Raw genomic sequence first — 6,550 nt, 5'->3', positions numbered from 1 at the left:
CTGTTTCCACTGTTTCCCCATCTATTTCCCATGAAGTGATGGGACCAGATGCTATGACCTTCATTTTCTGAATGTTGAGCTTTAAGCCAACTTTTTCACTCTCCACTTTCACTTTCATCAAGAGGCTTTTTAGTTCCTCTTCACTTTCTGCCATAAGGGTTGTGCCATCTGCATATCTGAGGTTATTGATATTTCTCCTGGCAATCTTGATTCCAGCCTGTGCTTCTTGCAGCCCAGCGTTTCTCATGATGTACTCTGCATAGAAGTTAAATAAGCAGGAGGACAATATACAGCCTTGACGTACTCCTTTTCCTATTTGGAACCAGTCTGTTGTTCCATGTCCAGTTCTAACTGATCTAGTTGCTTCCTGATCTACATACAAATTTCTCAAGAGGCAGGTCAGGTGGTCTGGTATTCCCATCTCTTTCAGAATTTTCCACAGTTTATTGTGATCCACACAGTCAAAGCCTTTGGCATAGTCAATAAAGCAGAAATAGATGTTTTTCTGGAACTCTCTTGCTTTTTCCATGATCCAGCAGATGTTGGCAATTTGATCTCTGGTTCCTCTGCCTTTTCTAAAACCAGCTTGAACATCTGGAAGTTCACAGTTCACGTATTGCTGAAGCCTGGCTTGGAGAATTTTGAGCATTACTTTACTAGCATGTGAGATGAGTGCAATTGTGCAGTAGTTTGAGCATTCTTTGGCATTGCCTTTCTTTGGGATTGGGATGAAAACTGACCTTTTCCAGCCCTGTGGCCACTGCTGAGTTTTCCAAATGTGCTGGCATATTGAGTGCAGCACTTTCACAGCATCATCTTTTAGGATTTGAAATAGCTCAACTGGAATTCCATCACCTCCACTGGCTTTGTTTGTAGTGATGCTTTCTAAGGCTCACTTGACTTCACATTCCAGGATGTCTGGCTCTAGGTGAGTGATCACACCATCGTGATTATCTGGGTTGTGAAGATCCAGATTGTTATACCAGGCCAAATATTTATTTACTCACCAATTCAGTAGATAGTTTATCTGCTCGTTCTGTGTTAGTTCTGTTCTGGGCACTGAGAATACAGTGATGAATCAACTCTAACCTTTGCCCTCATGAAACTTATAGTCTAAGAAGCAGTATATTAACACAATAATAATCATGGCATTCTGGAGAAGGGAAGGGCTTCCCACTCCAGTATTCTTGCCTGGAGAATTCCATGGACAGAGGAGCCTGGTGGGCTACAGTCCATGGAGTAGCAAAGAGTCAGACAAGGCTGAGCAACAGACACACATGCACACACATACATACACACACATCATAGTCATAGCAAATAGTCCACTTGCCATCCTTTCAACCAATTTTGTGTGAGGTAGCAGATCATGCATGTCTATTAAAATCAGTCTCAGGTTTATATACATATTGAAAGCTAGCTGTATAAGTTGGAACAAGTCACTCCATTGCTTCAAGCTTCAGTTCCATAATCTATGTAGGGATAATTAATAGCTTCTCTGCATAAGAAAAAAAAGAGTGAATGGGATGTGCATATAAAATTCTTTTGCTGAATTTTCCTACAGTTTTATTCTTTACAGTAAAGGTAAGTGAGTAAAATGCAAAAATAAATTCAGTTTGTTAAGGCATCCAGATAAACGATCTTTGCAGAATAGTTTATGAGCTCCATAGAATACAGATGCTTACACAGTCCTAAGTCCAATTCAATCAGACTCCGAAAGAAGTAACTCAGACAGAATTCTCCTGTCTCCACCACTGTTTGTGTGCATCTGTAGTGTGAATGTGCTCAAAGGTATCTTCCTGAAGTTTGGAAAACCAGGCAATGGGTATGGCCTAGCCGTCATCAGGGTTCCCGCAAAAAGCCAGGTCCTCAGGCAGTAAGCAAGAACTCTTCTGCAGGTGGGAGAAGGCTCCCCTCTTTCTTTAGGGGATATAGATGTGCAGAATGATTGCTGGATGTTTCACCATAGGAGTTAGATGGAGAAATGGCTTTTGTCACAAGGAGGCAGGTCTAGAAGTAGGACGGTGCAGGTCTTTGAGCAAACTTTCATCAGCCAGATACGATCATTTTCCAGTTTATTCTCTGGATGCATTTCCTTTTTCTCATCACCGGTTTTAATAAAACTGTGGAAGTGGCCAAGTCTCTTTATAACTTTTCAGGAGAGTATGAAGGCAGTGTCTAGCAGGATACTTTCAAGCCCTTACTACACACAAACACATTCCAAAATAATTGCTGTACACTTTTCTGAATGCCCGGAATGGAACGTTCCCCACATGAGGTCCTGGCAGGTTGGTCCTTAAGCACAGAAATTGCTGTGGTTGGTCTTCAAACAAAAGAGATAAGGTGGAGATCTTGAGAGAACATGATACATCAACATCCCTACATCTCCCTCTTGCTTATGACATCATCAGGTAGCCCAAGACTGTGCCAATTGCCTAAATTCAGCCAATGGTGATCTTCCTCCCTTTTTCTTGCACACCAATAGTCAAAAGAGTGAGTGTAGCCCTACCTAAACCAGCCTGTGGATAGCAGAGGAACAGGACTTTCTCTGCATGCAACACTCGGTCCTGAAGAAGCCATAACTGAATGATGAAGAAAATGGTAGGGGACCCCAGAGTCAGGAAGCATGTGACTCGGCAAACATCTCTGGGCAGCAGCGTGTCAGCCTGTGGTTCTCAGTTGGCCATGCTCCAGAGGGCCAGACTCCAGACATGTAGGCAGCGCAGACAGAAAAGGAATTCTCTGGAGGCCAGAAAAGCCAACCGGGCACCTGGGAACTTAGCCACCACTGACATGTACAGCATTCTTGCCATAACAACTGGTTAAAGGTAATAAACCCCCTCTTGTTTAAATGGCAAGTGACTAGGACTGTTCATTTTTGCTTTCAACAAAAGTGTAAAAGAAAAGGATTCAAAAGGAAGAAAAATAACCCCGACTTGTTCCCTGAGCAGTGAGGCAAGAATTAGAAGAGACAGCCTATATTTACACAGAGTCCATCGATAGGTCCCCAAACGGGTCCCCTCACTTTCATTGTCCCTACACATTCCTCCTGTCAAAATTTTTAAGCGGGAGATTTTCTTTAGGGGAACGTAACAAAAATTATGATTGCTAAGTGATCCTGCTGTTAAAATTTATAGACTTGAACTCCATATGTGTACACCTTCAGGGACCATGTACATTTATTCTGACATCACATACACTCAAATGATAGATGTGTCCACTCAGGTGTCATGCCTGTTACTCACATGATGAGACCTGAGGTACCCACAGGTGGGTGACCAACCACAGGTGGGTGACCAACCACTGATGGGGGAAAGTTTTGCTCCTTCTGGAAAGTTCCTCTTCTCTCACAAAAGTTTTATCATCTTCAGCATTTAACGTTACCATGTCTCACATCATACTAGAATCAGATCCCCGCTGTCTTCATTGACTGCAGCCTCATCTAAAACTCTAAGATCAGTTTAAACTGAATTGAAGTTTTAACTCTCAAGTAGGTTGCTATTTTGCCTGTAGACTTCTGTATTCGTCATTGGTGGTTTCCAAGTAACTTTCAGCCATCTTCAGGAATTGTGCGCTCTCTCCTCTCTCTTTCTCTCTTTCTGTCTCTCTCTCACACACACACACACTCAAATACAAATGCCATTCAAGCCACTGATTGGTTGACTGGCATCTTATAATTGTCTTAGAACAGAGGCCTGCATGTCCACCTCAGCTCTCTTCTTGAAGAAATGCCAATCCCTCCTGCCTTTCAGCCTGGGTAAGTCCACCTGCATTATTAACAGTTACCACATCATTTGCCCTGGAAAACTCCATGGACCTTGAACAGATATTCAAAGTGTTTAGGGGGAAAATAAAATACCTTAACAGCATTGCCAAATAACTTGTGGGGAGGGAGCCTCAGAAGTCACCACGGGCCTGACTGGAAGCCTATGAATCTTTGCAAAGTAAAATCCTTTTAGCCCAGGCTCCCTCCAGGCCACAGAAAGTGCCCTTGAGTACATAAAGATGGATGTGAGGCTGCTGTCCACACCTCGGGCTGCAGGAGAACTTGTGCATTTTTTAAAACGATGTTTATCGGGTCTACGTTGTTTTTCCAGCTCAAAACTGAGACATGAAAATGGAATTTTTAGCCAGTAACTCATACATTTAGATTCCTGGTTTTTAGGTTTTGGAAAAAATGCACCTAGTTGTTTTCTTATTACAATACTGCTGGTTTTGTTCACCGGTCCATGTTTTTCTTGGACTGTGGTGGAGTGGAATGTTTTAAATTATGGGCTTTTGCTTTTTACCCTCCGATGTCTACTAAATAAGTCCATCGTCTAATTCTAAAATTGTGAGGCAGCAAACATGCACTTGTAGCCAACAAAGCTACATTTTTATTCCAGAAAGGGTATTTCTGTTCTAAATTTACAGCAAAATAGCTCTGGAGACAAAGGCAGGATTTCGGCCAAACCAGACATGCTTCTTTATAATGGCATGTGGCTCCCAGTGAGTTGCTAAGTAGTCTACCGTACTGAAGTTTTCTCTTCATTATTAAAATCTATCGTAGGTGTTTTGAACCTTCAGTTGTTTAAAAACGAAAAAAAAAAAAAAAAAGCTATGTTTCTCTTTTTTTTGTCCATGTTTTGTTTTAGCCATTAGAACAAAGTTCAACAACAACAAAAATAAACCCACGCCTCTGTGAGATGAAGAAATCTGATATTATTTGGAATCAAAGACTAAGTCGTATTCTTAGGCTTTCTGTACCAACAATGTTACCAATCTAAAGCAGTCGTAAATTAAATTTAAGTGAAATGGATTAAATCTCTCTCAGTAGAGCTACTGCAATTTGGCTAGACTCCCTGTCCCTTTCTTTTCTACTATAATCCTTTCAGGCAAGGGGCTGGAGGTGGTTACTGCATGACCTTCAATGCCCTTCCCAATCTACGATTTCAGGACTTCTTAATTCTGAAACTACTCTGAATCAGCAAACCTAAACTCTAATTCTCTGCCTACCTGTCTCTCAGACATCATGGCAGGTCATGGGGTGCACTGCCTATGGTGCGCTCCTAGCCAACAGGTCATGATGAAGCAGGGAACCAGGGTGAATGTCACCTCCCCTTCTAAGCAGGCATCCAAATATTGACTGTGATCCTGCCAACTCCTGGGGAAATCAAAGGTATAATGAGAAGCACTTATTAGGACTTCTGACCCCAAATTGCTTATAAGTAAACAGCAGCAATAAAAACAAAGCCATGTCAAGGTTTAAACTCTAGAAAGAACCTTGGTGATCTTTCCCTTCTCCCAATGTCTTTCTTTTTGTTTTTCCTTTAGAGTTTGACTTAGTCAGCTACACTACTGCTTGAAAACTGAATTGGGATGAACATGATTGTCTGGCTGTTTGGATACTGATGATGGTATGACTTGGAGGAGGAAAGTGGTATATAGTGCCCACCATCTCCCAGCACCTGGATTAACTTCAGTTAATCAAAGTTCAGACCCTTGCTTGGCACCCAAGCAGATGGGGCAAGCACACACGTTCCTGTGTCATTAGAATGCCATGTGAAACCAGTTCAACTTACAAGGACTTCTGTCTTCCATCCTTGTTCCAAGTCACATGTCCCCATTTCATATCTACTATTTGTAGGTTAGTACTAGAATTTGGGGTCCTAATGGAAAGTCCTGTTATTGGGAGAGAAGGGAGAAAAAAACAGTCTCATGTTAACAAAACATATTCTGTAGGAATCTAACTGGCCCACCCCTATATTTTCCTCCAGTCGCTGTCTTTTGCTACTGCTTTATTAAGTTCCTGCTAGTTTTCGGCCTCAGCTCTCGTGCAAACATTAGCTCTGGTCTGCATTGTCCAGATCCTTAAGTTGTTCATCAGATGTATCTTCTCCTGCTGCCTCCCCAGCTCCTCCTGAGTGGCCATGCCATTCATCTGCTGTGACTTCAGAATCCACTTTTCCTATGAAGCCATGCTCAGCTCTAGTCAGGGTGGAACACGAAGAGTTCTCAGTCTTTTGATGTTAAGAGAGAATTGCACAATTTTTGCTTAAGCCAGAATGCCATAGGATGCTTAGCTTGGGTGTTATATATTATAAACAAGTTGACAGATGACATTAATCACCCTGTGTGGTTTGAAAGACACAAAATAGCCCTCTCTTCTCTCTTCTCCCCCAATACTGATCGTGTCCTAGAGTCTGGAACCCTCAATACTTGTTCTGACCCTGGGTCACCCTGTGGAAGGTCCTTTTGAAAATGATGCAGGTAAGCTTTCTGGAAATGTGCATTAGCTTGAACTTGCTTTACGTAGAATTGTAAAGAATGGAATCTCAGCATTTATAACAGGCTCTCAGAATTGCTTGCTCTATCTGCTCAAATAACCATAATCCCCAAGGAAAACTCATCTGCTTTGCAAAGTTCTGCTTCTTACAAAATCAGTCCTGGTGTTAACAGTAATCATCTCTAGATGGTAGAGTCATGGCTGATTTTTACATTGTCTTAATACTTTTATTTTTGTATGTTATAAAAATTCTGCAATGAGCAAATATAATTTATTTTAACTTAATTT

At 41.7% G+C, this 6,550-nt stretch overlaps 1 long non-coding RNA gene across 1 annotated transcript; it reads left to right on the top strand.

Moving 5' to 3' along the window:
* Positions 1–3,681: 3,681 nt before the first annotated feature.
* On the top strand, positions 3,682–6,247 carry LOC147357674 (uncharacterized). Its single transcript, XR_015141502.1, has 3 exons — positions 3,682–3,754; positions 5,311–5,393; positions 6,177–6,247. It is a non-coding gene; the product is annotated as an uncharacterized LOC147357674 (long non-coding RNA).
* Positions 6,248–6,550: the final 303 nt, after the last annotated feature.

Source organism: Bos grunniens, chromosome 15 (genome assembly GCF_055505025.1).
Source record: "Bos grunniens cultivar Pamir isolate PY7600 chromosome 15, Bosgru_T2T1.0, whole genome shotgun sequence".
In the NCBI taxonomy this organism is placed as follows: Eukaryota; Metazoa; Chordata; class Mammalia; order Artiodactyla; family Bovidae; genus Bos; species Bos grunniens.
This window is presented reverse-complemented; position numbering and strand designations above follow the sequence as displayed.